Raw genomic sequence first — 15124 nt, 5'->3', positions numbered from 1 at the left:
GGTGTGTTACTTAATTTTTATGAGCTTCATTTGCTTCATCTAGAAAATGGAAATGGTAATAGTGTATATGAGTTTAATGCAGAAAGACATTCTAGGTATTTTAAGCAGAAATAGGTCTAATACAGGAAAATAGTGTTCACAATATCATAGAATGGACTGGTGCAGCAGAAGTCTGGGGAGACACCAATGGACCATAGACTTCCAGAGCATACCACCCTTGCTGAAGTCCAGAGGCCATGAAGATGTGTGCTGCAGCCACTGCTGCTTCTCTTTCCCGTAAACCTGGTGACCAGACACTGAAATGTGGCATTTTCTGTGGCAGACATATCCATCTGACTTTTTTTGCTAGCACCAACGAAAGCAGGCAAATAGTCACCCCTCCTACCAATTCTTGAGCCATCGCTCCTCATCACTTGTTGAACCTTAGCTTCAAGGGAATCCAAGAAATGTAGTCTTTAGGTTTCCTAAACCAGTGATATAGGATGGTACATAGAAAGAGATGTCAGTGATATTAAATGTCAATAGGCCATCCCAAGCACACCTACCTCCTTGGCTTGTTATAAGGATTATATGAGATAATATGTATAAAGCACTCAGTACAGTGCTTGGAACACAGAAAGTACTCAGTATTTATATGGCTGTTTATATTTGTACTGATACATCATTGAAATTGAGGCAACCCCTGGATATAAAATGCCACTTATAACATAATTTTTCTCTACTGGCAGTATCTCTCCCTTCTTAGACAACGTTTCTAACATCAACTCCTAGATGTTCAAGGCCCTATCTCAAAGCCATCTCATTTGTTCCTGACCCTGGCCTTACTCAAGCTTTCCCCAATTCCCAGTCCCCCAACTCCCTTTACTTCATGACATACCCTCTCCTGGCAAAATTTATTCTCTTGTCCTCTACCAAAGGGTCCAAATTATTACCAATGAATCAAACAAACACTGTACCTTTTGAAAATTCAAAAAAGTATGCTTGTAGTGCTGAGGGAATTTTGCATCCATAAATCAAGAATATGCTGCTATTAAAAAGGAATAATGATAGAACAAGAAATAGTCTTAGAAATTTAAAGTATAATTACTAAACTAAAATTACTTCTTAGAAGGTTTGGAAAGATATCACTTGGAAGACAATCATTACACAGAGAAATGCAAAAGATGAGAATAAACAATAAACATTACAGATTAATGTAGGAACTCCAACATTCCACTCAGAAGACTTTAAGAAAGATAAAGTAGAAAATTAGAGGGATAGTTATATTTTAAAACAATACAAGAAAACTTCCCAGAGTTTAAGATTTTAGAGAATTTTAAATCACCAGAAACACTGCCATCTTGGATTGACCAAGAAAGAGAATGGAATGAAAGTTGTCAGACTCCCTTACTATAACCTTCAGTACCCTGTGAATTTATTTTTTATAATGTTAGTATTTATTTGCGTGTCATCCTTGCGCAGGGGCCATGCTAATCTTCTCTGTATCGTTCCAATTTTAGTATATGTGCTGCCGAAGCGAGCACTAATGTTAGTATTTATTTGATAACCAGCCAAATACTTGTTTTCTATTTTTTACTTTTAAATTTAGATAAGACTGTTTAGATGAACCCAATGGTTTGAGTTTTCTTTGTGGGACCCTGAAAGACACCTACCTTTCTCAAGGATTACACTGACAGAAGGAATGATCCCCAAAGACTGATAAAGTCACTATGCCACTTCTGCAGTCTGCACACCAATCACTGGTACCTGCTCCACAGCTCACTGGTTTCTCAAGTTGGAGGAAGGGCGGGCCACCTTTTCATGAACTCTCATCCACCACCATCCAAGTAAAACCAGCTCTTGCCTTCAACCTTGGGTGGCCTGATTTGTAAATGATTTCCAGTCTTTCTAGATCTTCCAAAGGTAGCCTTATCCTTTTAGCTTTGATGTCTCCCTTCAAACAAGCAAAGACTAGACTGAGTGCTATCTGAGAAAAAGCATCCTGAATCTTAGTTGACTGTGAACTTGTGTCCCATCACAGGATTAAGGCACTTTAATCCCTCTACTGAATTGTAAATTTCCTGCCAGCTGGGCTGCTTGATTAACCCACACTTACCCCCAACCCTCAACTTCAAGAAAAATAAAATATAGCCCCAGAGATATTGAATGAGAATCCAAAATGCATAGCAAATTTCAGAACAAGTAAGAATAAAGCCAGCCATGCTGACTCCCAGGACCATATTCATCTTAATGTGTGTCCCTTTTCCTTCTTTTTTTTTTTTTTAAGATTTTTATTTATTTATTTATTCACGATAGTCACAGAGAGAGAGAGAGGCAGAGACACAGGCAGAGGGAGAAGTGGGCTCCATGCAGGGATCCCGATGTGGGATTCGATCCCGGGTCTCCAGGATCACGCCCTGGGCCAAAGGCAGGCACCAAACCGCTGCGCCACCCAGGGATCCCCCCTGTGTGTCCCTTTTCAAAGCCAGTAAGGAGTTGTGGCTCTCCAGGAAGCCTGGGTGCTAGATGTTTAGCTACCTGAACTTCGTACTTCCTGACTGCATCATGCAGTTAAGGCTTCACATTTAATCAAGCTTCACCTTCAAATAATTTATTTGAAATCATAACATTAATAGGTTATGTTGGGAGTGATCAAGATCCAGAATTGCAGTCCTGATGGCCCTGAGGGATGCCATGCCTGACACCACTTGGTTGGCATGGCGCACTGGCTAAGGACTTAGATTCTGGAAAGACAGCCCCGTGTTTAAATTCTTGCCTGCCATTTTCAAGCCATGGGATTTGGGAGCAGTCACACTGCTTCTCTGAGCTTCATTTTCCCTATCTGTATAGGTAGGGAGGGGACTATTAATAGCATCTATTTCATGAATTTGTTATGAGGATTAAATGGAATGATATTTACATATTCATGTAAAGTGGCTGGCCTCTATTCATTGAATGTTAGCTTTTAATATCAACAATGTTATCTTTGTTGTTATTACAAATGGCATATTGATTAATCAGATTTACTAAATTGCCCAGGAAAGAGAAGCAAATGCACAAGCTACTATTAGAAATAGGGAGAGTTAAATCCCAGAATTGATCCTTTCAATGAGGAAAACACCTCAACACAGATGGTTTGGAAAGAGCACTTTGTCATTTGGATCACACCCAACTTTCTTTCCCATAATCATAGCAACTTTGCATGGGTCATAACAAGGACATCCCAAATGAAAAGTGAGAAGGACTAGCTCTAGTAAAAGCCAGGGGAGATAGCTCATTGCAAGGCAAGGCCCTCTGAGGGGTTAACCATCCTGGGGGCAGAGCAAGGCAGTGCGGTAGGCTTCCCAAGCAGCTATTTTTATCTTGTGTTTTGAGCATCTGACTCTAGCTGGTAAAAGGGTTCATTTTCTCACTTGGAAAGTTTTCAAAACACCAAAAGGATTTGGTCAAGAGGGAAATATATGCGCTCCAGCCAAACCTTTTTCAGTGGTCTAAATAAAATAAATAAACCAGCAAAAAAATTAATCACAAATCAGCTTCAGGCTGTCTATGGATCCATTCAGGGCAAGTTGTCATTTGTTTATCAGTAGCAGACAGCAGCTTCCTGCAACCAACAGCAGCTGTCACCCTGTAAAAGGACATCTTTCCATTTTCATGAAGAGTAGTGAAAATTTTAAGGCAACACAAATGACAAAATATTTGACTGCATTTATCTGCCTTTTGGCTATTTTTACCCCTGTGCCATGTAAATGCCTTCCAGACTTCCCTGACAACATTTTACTTTTTATTCAAGTCTTGCTTAGCAGCCAAGGCACACGTCTTGCCATTTACATTTTACAGATGGAGAAGCTGAGACCCTAAAGTGTTAAGTAATATGAACATAGTAGGACCAGGCAGAACTAGAAGCCACATCACAGTTGGCTTAAAACTGCCCCAAGTCCCAAGGAAGGGACAATGGCCATCATGTCCCTTCCTTGGGAAATGGGAAAGAATACCAATTCCACAAATGCCAGCTTGAAGCAGATCAAAGTAGTAAGTGTGATGACCTAGAAAAACGTAGATTGATACTTTCTTGCCCATTGAAGAACTTGATATATACACTCACAGCATCTGTTTGCAATGTATAGATTTTGTTTTTTCAGCTGAGAAGTATGAGAGTCCATATTTATTGGTGCAGTTTACACCTCGTAATTCCTTTTTACATATTCATAATCTGGATAATGTTTTCTATGTATTTCCGCTGGGCTGTGGAGTTCTTTTCTCATCCAGACTTACCATAATTATTTTGTTAAAGTACCTGAACCCATTTATTTCTACATTGATCCCATACCAAGTGCCTTACAGGGCCTCAGGACAGGGGACCTGGGACCACAGAGATGAACAGGTCTCAGATCTGCTATCAAGGGATTCAGAGTCCACCAAAATTGACATGGAAGCAAGTAGGCAGATGTGTAAAGAAATATGCTAGGAACTGTGGAAGTAATTATCTCTGATGGACAAGGAAGGGCTTCCTTCTTTCCTGGGCACCCTTTGTTGTCTCTTTTTGACCTCTCACCTCTGCCCCGCCCACTCTGCCCAGTTGCCCTCTGGTGTTGATACTTCCTCTCATATCTCCCTTGCTGCACTTCAGATCGGACCTCCAACACCCCTGACAGATATTATTCCACAGAGCAGAGGGCACTTCTGTGCGTATAGTACGGATTTTCCCATGTCCTGCTCATGAGCAGTTCTCCCATAGGGTAAATCAATGCTAATTCTTTAAAGCAAAGCAACGTTAAAGTAATTTTTTTCCCTGAGCGCATTTCAAAGATTATGATCTATGAAGAATACTAAAATGAGACAGCATCCCTGGGCCTAGCTTGTGACTAATTTTTATTCATCTGATTTATAGAGGTGATAGGCAGGCAGTGTCCTCCTCATCTCTGGATTGAGGATATGCTGACAGCTCCATCCATCAAGCAGGCTTTCAGAGCACAATACTTCACAGAAGTTGTTAAACAGAGGTCCAGCTGGTTAACACTTCTAGGAGACGAGAAAAAAGAAAGTTAACCTTAGTGGGAAACATTTCCCACTGTGAGAAAGTATTTCACTTACCCAGCAGGGGAATGGACATAGCAGTAAAGTCTTTAGTCAGAGTTATTAGAATTTAAAGATGAATTTCAACCATATGTCTATATTTCTGCTTTCTTTGTGATCTTGGAATCAATCCCTGCTTGAAACATATTGATAAATAATCAGCCAGTGATGGCAATCTCACTGAAACTTGCATTCATCTTCATTAGTAAATTTAAAGACCACTGATGTCTATAAAATAGGGCAGAGCAAATAGGGAAGATACAACTCCAAGTCTACAATGGCACTGGCCCACAAGGAGTGAGACTCTGCAGCTGGACGCCTTTAACAACTAAAGGGACAGGGGAAGGAGAGTGGCTGTGTGCACGATCACATTAATAGTTCGGTTGGTGACCATCGTATGCTAGCTTGAATAACTTTAAGCCCATGCAAAACATCGAAAGTGCGTATTTTAGCTGCTAGGTTTAATATATTTTCTTTTTTTTCTTTTCAATACTTCTCAACAGTTTTAGGTCCTTCTGAGTTTTAGATCATTGAAGGTCCTCAAGGACAGAGAAATTCCACAAGGGCAGGAGAGAGACGACTTACGGAATAACTGCTTATGAAGTCTGGTTCAGGGAGACAGCCCACCTGAACAGCCTTCTACATTCAGTCTCCAGTGGTCTTAGAGATCCTTGCTGTGCTTGGAGCGGGAAAATAACTTCCAAAATGGGGCCAGAGCAAGAGTCACACAAAAGGCCCCCAGTCGACAGGTGCCACTTCTGTCCTTGGCAATTTGAGCTTTGTGAGTACTCTCTATCAATGGCCTCTGTTCACCACTCTAACTTTTGTTGTGATTCCCCTCAATTGTCTCAGTTCTCTGTGGCAGGGTAGGGTGGAGGCGGGGACAGAGAGAGATTTTTAACAATCTCCTCCTGACTTCTAAAGAGAAAGGCTCCTAAAGAAGAGCTCTTCGTTACTGAGGGAAGATAGAGTTGTTGGATTGACTCAGGCGGGGGGAGGCACCTTGGCACCGAGGTTACCTGTTTATCGTACATAGTAAGAGGAAGAAAGAGACAGAAAAGACTGGTGAAGGATGGGGAGGACAGATGGGAGAAGGAGAGAGCTAAGGTGGAGATTTTAATGTGATTTCTGAGCACTGTGTGATGTCATCTCCATCTTCCTATGAGACAACCTGTAAAGTCAGCCTTACCAAACAATGCCTTTTGCAACTCTATTGAGTGTTGGAGGGAAGGGAAGAAGGGAATGGGAGGAAGGGTTCCGTTTTTGAGGAAGTGTCTTGAGTGACCAAGGATTGACTAAAGGGCTGAGCCTGAACTGGACAACATAGTAGAGTTAGCAAAGGTGAGGGCTAACACTCCACTTGAGTCTGTTATTGCCATAGCCAAGATGAGTTATGGAGACACCACAAAGAACCTAGAGAAATGATACCTTCAACCACCTCTGGTACTCTGCTGGGGATCTGAGAACAAAATGCCCTCTTAGGCTGGATGTAAAAATTCATGGGTTTCAGTGGAAGTATTTGTCTAGATAAGCTGTTTTACGGCCACCAGATATTTGAGATAATGGTGCCACATGGCTCTGAATATGACTCAGCCCAGATAGTCACTTAGTGATTCTTTAAATGTGGATCCTGGACCATAAATACTAGAATCACTGGTGAACTTGAGAGAAATCCCAATTCTCGGGCTGCACCCAGATCTACTAAACCAGAGCTTGGAAGATAGGACCCAGTGATTTGCTTAAATGAGTCCTCCAGGTGATCCTGATACATTTGACATTTGAGACTAACTGGTTAATGCAATGATTCTCAGTGTCAGTGGCACCTGAACCCCTAGTAGAGTTTATCAATTAAAGAATCACAGAGTCTCTGGCATAGATACCATAGACTCTGTAGGCTTGGATTAAGCTTGGCACCCTATTTTAACAGGCTATGCAGATGATTTGGGGGTCTATCCAAATTTGAGAACCACTAGAACAACAGGTTAGGAAGAAACTGAGTCCCATAACCTGAAATTGTGAGCCAATATGGCTGGCAAGTTAAACAACAACCTATTGAAACAACTGAGGCCTTCCAGGATAGGTGAAGAGCTTTATTTATTTATTTTTTAAAGATTTTATTATTTAAGAGAGAGAGAATGAGCACACGAGAGAGAATGAGCACACAAGGCAGAGGGAGGGGGAGAAACAGATGAGACTCCAGGATTATGACCTGAGCCAAAGGCTGACGCCCAACCAACTGAGCCACTCAGGTGCCCCTGAAGAGCTTAATTAATGCTCCTTATTAATACAGGGTGTTCTGCAGCTGACAGAAAGGAAGTTTTGGAGATCATACGCAAGGAAGAATTCTTCATCTACAAGCCCAAAACTCTACCCAAAGGAACTTGAGTAGCCATGGAATGAAAAGGGCACCAGGGAGTGACCCAGTGACTCATTCATGTTTTGCAAGGTGGTAGCTGTGGTCCAAGTGTCCAACCAAGGTAGGAAAGGGCACTGAGCTTCTCCAAGCAGGATCTAGCATTCTGCTGCTCCATGAACACTCTTCAGAATCACCTCGGAACTTTTACAAATGCAGATTCCAGTTTCTGGGCCCCACTGTGGTTTATGGAATTAATTTGTGAAATTGGGGACTGAGAAGCCAAATTCTTTATGCGTACTTTAGGTGTCTTTCATGCACATTCGAGTTTGAGAACCACTGATCACAAAGTCTAGAAAAATGAGTATAGAAATAGGGTGGTTGGCATCATTTACATTTTAGTAAAAGGTACAGAGAATCAGAGAAGTTCCAGGACCAAAAGCTATGTGGCTTGGATGGAGAAGCAAAGTGGATCATTGTGTCACAGTCCCACCTCAGGAAAGTCAAAAAGTCATTGGTTGTGGGTGAGGTCACTTATGAATTGTTGGTTTCTATGTGTAGACCAAGCACTTAGGGTTTGAGATATGGACTATATAGTATTCTGAGTATATTAAACTTAATATTTCTCTGTGGTAAGAGTGCTCGTCTGGTATTTAAAATAGTCCCAAGAGTGCTGGGAATGTAAGGAAATGCCTAGCGAGCAATGTGCCATAAAATTTCCTGGGAAAAAAGCTCTGATGTAGCTATAAATATAAGATTTCCCATAATATTTAACTTCCTCATTTCTTGTTCTTTTTGTTAATCTCATTTTTCTTGTGGTGCCCAGATGAGAAGTAAAGCCTTAAGTAAATAAAAGGAAATGAGCGGGTGCATGTTTTGGGGACTGCAAAGAAGGGGTGCAATAAGGGAAGCTGGAAATCCCACCTTCTGTTCTGCATGGGGCAGGGGCCAGTGGGGGTCAGGAGGGAGCACTGGGGAAAGGAAAGTGAGCCTAGTCCCAGGGCTTTTGGGGGTGCCAGATGGGTGAAACTGTCTAAACATCCCATTGCTACCCCCCTGAGTCCTTCCCAACAATTGTGCTGGAAGATCCCAAATTCAAATTTCTAACATGAGTTACACTATTCTAGCATTGGATGTTGGAATACACATGCCTGTCAGCATCCGAGGTTTTAGAAGTAACTAGACACCTTACATATTTTTCCCCCTAAATATTTGCATATCTGCTTCTACAGTGTAGACTTGTGATGTCTTTTTAAAAATCTGCTTCCCCAAGTGCAGCTTCATTAAAAGTCAGCTAGCTTTCTGACTAGCATTCCAGACCCTTGATTATTACACTAAAATCCATTAAACACATAAAATCTCTTATTGGAAACTCCAATTAAACCTCAAGCCTCATAAAAGAGAATGGAGTGATTATAGGAAAGTGATCTAATACTGTGCAAAGTGTTGGGAATAATAATGCAGGGGATTTATGTGGGGCCTTTTGCCCAAGCAACTAGAAGAATTTCCTAACCTCCGTCTGGTGGAGCCAGTTTTGATTCCTAGTTTGTTCATTATTTGGCCTGGCACGCGTTCAGGTTTCCCCCCTTGTAAAATGGGGACAAGAGTAACTGTCTAACCGAACACTCAAACACTCAGAGATAATGGGTGCAAATGTTTTCTACAATGTCCGGGAATAGTTGTTGCCATAGTAGAAACCAAGGAATGGCTATTCCTTTATCTTAATCTTCTAGATTTTTTTGTGGTGTATTCAGGGGAACCACTCAGCCTAATAGTGTACTGGTCATCATCAATGCCCAGTAGAGGAATGGTTCTCACACTTCACTGTGCCTAAGAACCACCTGGAGATCCTATTAAAATGCAGATTGGTGGGACCTGCCTCCAGAGAGTTTAATTCAGTGATTTTGGATTGGGCTGGAGAAATTAATTCATCCAGCAATTATGTGTGCTGGGCCCTGTTAAAGACATGAGGGAAATACAAGTGAACAGGCAGACAAAAATCCACTCACAGTCTCTCTGCATTTGTGGCAGGACTCCAGGTGATGCGGACACTGGTAGACACACTCCCCCAAAGGCACCTTGAGGACAGGAGCGACAGCATAAGTCAACTAGGGACAAGCCTAGTCATTGTCAAACTGATGGCTATACTAGTGGAAACTCCAACACATTTTCAAAATCCTTTTTTTCTTCTCCCCTGGGACCTGCTCCTTGATCCCAGTATTCAGGAATATTTTTATTTAGGAATGCTGCGTTCATTTTGGACCTTCTTAGCAAGTCTGTCTGTTCCAAGTTCATTGCTTTTTCTCTCTAGTGTCACACATCATTTACACTGATTTCTCAAGGGATCTCCTTAGTATCAAAGTCTTTAAGGAGAATTGGGAAACCCATCACTGGTTCCAGGGATTTTGGCCACAGGAATCATCAGGAATATGCTGGATTTGACCTCTAAGAATTGAAAGACAATTAATTTGTCCAGTTCTAACCTAGCCTAAGAGATTACCTTACATGGAAATTAGTCTTGGACTGACTGGACTTACTCTAAGTCATTTCATTTTCTTTCTTTTTAAAATTTTTTTTATTTTTTTATTTTTAAAGGAGTAGGCTGGTAAACAGAACTCCTGGGTTCTTTTTTTTTTTAAGATTTTATTTATTTATTCATGAGAGACACAGAGAGAAAGAGAGGCAGAGACACAGGCAGAGGGAGAAGCAGGCTCCATGCAGGGAGCTCGACATGGAACTCGATCCCGGGTCTCCAGGATCACACCTCAGGCTGCAGGCAGCGCTAAGCCACTGCGCCACCAGGATCGCCCTTCTTTCTTTTTTTAAAGATTTTTATTTATTTATTCATGAGAGACACACAGAGAGAAGCCAGAGACATAGGCAGAGGAAGAGGTAGGCTCCCTGTGGGGAACCTGATACAGCACTTGATCCCAGGACCCCGCATCATGCCCTGAGCCAAAGGCAGACGCTCAATCACTGAGCCACCCAAGCATCCCTAAGTCATTTCATTTTCATTTCCTTTTCTATGTTATAACATTTTGAAATGGGGAAAATTAGCTTGTGTTAATGACCTATACTTTCTACGGGATGAAGGCAGTTGATTAGTTTCTTCAAGTTCTTTGATGCATCAATACTGAAGATGCATTGGAATCTCAGCTGACCCAGACCAACAGAGCAAATGAAGAACAGGTGCAAAATGGCATTGCACTTAAAAAAATACTCTTTTTATTTGCAATATCCACCTTTAAAAACCCATGTTAATAAAAGAGCTGAATTATAAAAAATTGATTTCACTCCAGGAAACCTCGAGTGCCCAAAGCTGACAGCAAATCATTCAGTGAATAAACTAAAGGTAGGAAAAAAGCAACAAGGGCAAATAAGACTTTAAGTTAGTGAAGAAAATGAAGAACTAAAAATACCTAAAAGATTTCAGGTTCATCAAAAAATGTATCTGGGGAGATTTCTTAAGTAATATTTCATTTAGTCCATATTTTATTTGTTATTTATGTTCTGCTTCCTTCCTCAAAGGATTTGAGGCTGCTCATTTCTTCTCGGTACCTAGTGTGAGATAACATTTTAAAGGAAAAGATCATCTCTTTATCTTCATCTCCTCCTTCCTCTCAAGTTCTCCAACCACTTAGAAATTTCAAACAGGATAAGGAGAGCACATTACTTATCCTATAATAAGTTTTCCAGCATCCAGTATAATCTCTGCCATTTTAACAGCTATTTTTATCAATCTTAGAGATCTTGCCAGCTCCACAAATCTATGAGTCTATATGTATGTATTATGCTTGCAATTGATGGCACAAGGTAAACATCTTGCTTTATTTGCATTTTTTAGAAGTAACTGAAACTTTTTTAATAAGTCTGCAACTTGGGGAAACAATTTTCCTTTTCCAAATCCTTTGGGTTCTTGTCCTCATGTATACATATTTTACATGCAACTATTTTGCTCAATGTTATATTGTGAACATTTTCCATACTATTATACATTTTACCTTTGAAAGGTTACAAGTTCCCCCCCCCCCCACACTTGGAGAAAGAGAGTGCGCATGCATGAGCAGGGGAGGGAGCAGAGGGAAGGAGAGGGAAAGAGAATCGTAAGCAGGCTCTACATCCAGTGTGGAGCTGGATGCGGGACTTGGTCTCACCATCCTGAGATTGTGACCAAAGCCAAATTCGACTGACTAAACCACCCAGGCACCCCTACAAATCACCACTTTTAATGGTTACATAATGGCCCATAGAGTTGACATGCCATTATAACATAGGAAAAAGAAGGGAGGTATTTGAGCAGATGGCCACAATATAGTTCACAAAATGAGTTGCATCGCTATTATTTGTAAGTGCCGGAGCACTTTATATTCCAGGCAGAGAAGTCTGTTACCAACAAACTTATTACTCTGAGGGCTTATCTATCAAACATGCACAAGACTCGAGCTATCTTGGTCTCAATTTTGTTTTGAAACCCCTCTTTATTCATTTCCTGTACTGATATCCTTCAAGGGACAAGTTCTACAAAAAGCAGAACAGCTGAAATGAAATTACTCACCCTTGCCTTCTTGCCAGTGCCCTCTGACACCCAACACACAGACACATGCACCCTGCTTCAGTAGACTCACAGTGGAGAGGGAGTACAGGTTATGAGGAAATAGAGTGTAGTGGCTCTGACCAAGTACTCTATAACCAGACTTTGCCTCTGTGTTCTTGTGCTTTAACTGTTCTCATCTGCAAAAATGAGAATATAACATTAGCACTCACTCTACAAGGTTGTTACAGGGATTATATAAAGAACAAGACATGACAATCATTAAACACCATATAAAGGTTTATTATTATAATTTCTTTTTCACTCACTTTTTTGTTGTTGTTTTAGAGAGGGGGAGAAAGAGAGAGAGGTGGGGGGAGGGACAGAGGGAGAGGGAGAATCTTAAGCAGACTCCATGCCCAGGGCAGAGCCTGACATAGGGCTTGATCCCGCCACCCTGAGATCACAGCCTGAGCTGAAATCAACAGCCAGACACTTCAGTGACTGAGCCACCCAGGCGCCCCATCTTTTTCACTCACTTTTGAAGGAAGGCACAGCACAAGTCAAGGTGCCTGGGCACTAACCGTCAATAATGAATGCACTGTCCAGTGCAATCCTGGTTCCCTTTTCTTTTCTTTCTTTTTTTTTTTTTTAATTTTATTTATTTATTCATGAGAGAGAGAGAGAGAGAGAGAGAGAGAGATTGGCAGAGACACAGGCAGAGGGAGAAGCAGGCTCCATACAGAAGCCTGACATGGGACTCAATCCAGGGACTCCAAGATCACACCCTGGGCCGAAGGCAGGCGCTAAACCACTGAGCCACCCAGGGATCCCCAGGGTTCCCTTTTCCTATATTCACTTGTTTTTTTTTTTTTTAATTCTTTTTTTTATTCACTTGTTTTAAAGCAATTGTAGCCCAGAGACAATACTCAGACCTGGTGTGTGTACTTTCAGCCCAGAACTAAAGAACCAGCCCTGGAAGTTTAAGCTGTGGTTTCAACTTCATGCACAGAACCTGTCTCAATGATGCTGGCATTTTGTCAGTACAAGATTGTCTCATCCCTGTGACTCTTGAGCACCTATCATGTTCCCGGACTCTATGAGGTGCTTCATAGAGCCATACCTAGTCTCCCAAACAACCTGTTATTGTTGCTGTTATCCCCATTTTACAGGTATTGGAACTCGCAGCCAGAAAGGTAAAGCAATTTGCCTAAAGCCAAACAGACTCAGAATTTGGCATTTACATGCAGGTCCGTGTAACTCCTGAGTCTATTCTTTTTCCACCTCGCCCACTCCTGCACAGTGTGATATTTGTGCAAAGATGACTTGAGTCTTGGGGGCTTGCACTGCTGATGAAGGAAAATGTCTAATGCCCACAGCTGCTTTGCTGAACTATTCAATGCTTCCTACGCAGCCCGGGCTCGATGCCAGTCCTCCAAACCCCTCAGCCACCCCCCGCCTTTCAGACTCAGCATCTATGTTCCGGACCCTGCCTGCAATGGATCCTCCCCTCTGACACAGAGACCATCAGATAAAGCTCATTGGCCCTGGTCCTGTCTTCCCCCTCCTGCTCTGTGCTCATGTCTGGTGACCTCCTGTCTCACCTTATCTCTGTGGCTCACTCTACCATCTTCTTCTTGCAGAAAAGCAGGTTTTGGGGGAGAGGAGTATGTTGGAGACCCCCTCTCATTTTCCCTTAATCCTCAGCTGACACAAAGCACAAGAGTCCCTGATTACACTCCTGGATGTGAGGGTGCACACACCAGTCTTGAGATGGAAGTTGGGAGAAGGTAAAATGAAAGATTTGCAGGTGACTCCTACTGAGCTGCTTTTGTGGGATTTCAGGCAGAAGAGGCTTTCACTCAAGGCCCATACTGAGACACAGGTCAGTGTGAACTGCTGCTATGGGCTCAATTATTTCCCCTCAAAATCCACATACTGGAATTCCAATTTCCAGCAGCCCAGAATGTGGCCTTCTTGGGGAACAGGGTCATGGTGGATATAATTAGTCAAGACAAGTCATAGAGGAGTAGGGCGAGTTCCTGATCCAATGACTATTGTCCTTCTACAAAAGGAAAATTTGGACACAAGCATGATGCCCCCAGAGAGGAGACCATGTGAAGGCAACGGCAGAGGTTACCCTATGAGGGTCATCTTTTATAATCAAGGGCCACCAGAGATTGCCAGCAAGCCATCAGGAGCTAGAAGAGAGGAATCAAAGAGAGTTTTCATCATGACCTTCAGGAAGAACTGACCCTGCTGGCTCCTTGCTGTGGACTTCTTGCCACCAGGACTGTGAGGAAATAAATTCAGCGTGTATGGAGCCCATCCTCTCCACTCCCCGCTCTACCCTATTTGTGGAACTTTGTTCCCCAAAGCCCAGGAAACTGCTAAATTGGAGGGATGCCCCCCAAAATCATCTGAAAACTATTGAGCCTGGTTACGGGTAAGGTGGCATGCAAACAGAGGCAAGGTTGTGGGAACCTTCCTGCTGGGCTAAGGGTCCCAGTGTATAAATGCCCCAATCCCACCCTGAGGTTTTTGAGAGACTGTTCCAGACCAGGAACAGCTCACCCTCACAAAATACCAGATGCATGGGCCTTCTCTGGTGCTTGCCTGGAAAGAGGGAAAAAGTGTTACCTTGATCACAGAGACACATTATGACTTTCATGGGCCTGAGGCAATTTGATCCTTATGGACTCCTTCCTGTATTGAAAAAAAAAAAAAAAAAAAAAAAAAAAACCTTAAAAATATTTGACAACCTCATTGGTATAAAGACAAGTATAATCTATGCTGGATCCATCATGATACATGCATTCCTATTACATTTATTTTTTTCTTCAGATTTTAAAAGAAATTAAAATTAAAACATTTCAGTGGGCCCCTAAAAGTGTCATGGGCCCCAGCCACTGTGTCTGGTGATAAGACAGCCCTGACCTATGGATAAAATGAGTGAACTATCAGAGAGTCCAAAAAAACCCCTACCCCTGCTGTGTGCTACTGCCGCAAGAAACAGCCTTGGAAAGACCTATGAACAAGTGTGTTGTATATAAGCACTCTCTCCATCCTTGGAAAGCTATGCAATCTTCACATTAGTTGCATTTCTTGAGTCCAAAAGTCCATAGTTTGCCTTACACTTTTCCTTTACCTCAGGATGAACCACAAAATAAATACTCCCAGACGTA

At 42.1% G+C, this 15124-nt stretch overlaps 1 long non-coding RNA gene and 1 other non-coding gene across 2 annotated transcripts; both read right to left on the bottom strand.

Moving 5' to 3' along the window:
- Window positions 1-1415: 1415 nt before the first annotated feature.
- LOC118355619 (U6 spliceosomal RNA) lies at window positions 1416-1523 on the bottom strand. Its single transcript, XR_003135498.1, has one exon. It is a non-coding gene; the product is annotated as a U6 spliceosomal RNA (small nuclear RNA).
- A 3257-nt stretch (window positions 1524-4780) lies between these two features.
- On the bottom strand, window positions 4781-14650 carry LOC112657710 (uncharacterized). The gene is made up of 5 exons (XR_003135236.2): window positions 14580-14650; window positions 11964-12139; window positions 10828-10966; window positions 9418-9486; window positions 4781-5001 (listed from the first exon to the last, which is right to left on the bottom strand). It is a non-coding gene; the product is annotated as an uncharacterized LOC112657710 (long non-coding RNA).
- Between the last annotated feature and the right edge of the window lie 474 nt (window positions 14651-15124).

This window comes from Canis lupus, chromosome 8, assembly GCF_003254725.2.
Source record: "Canis lupus dingo isolate Sandy chromosome 8, ASM325472v2, whole genome shotgun sequence".
NCBI classification, from domain to species: Eukaryota; Metazoa; Chordata; class Mammalia; order Carnivora; family Canidae; genus Canis; species Canis lupus.
Note: the sequence above shows the minus strand (reverse complement) of the source record. Positions and strands in the feature narration are given on the sequence as shown.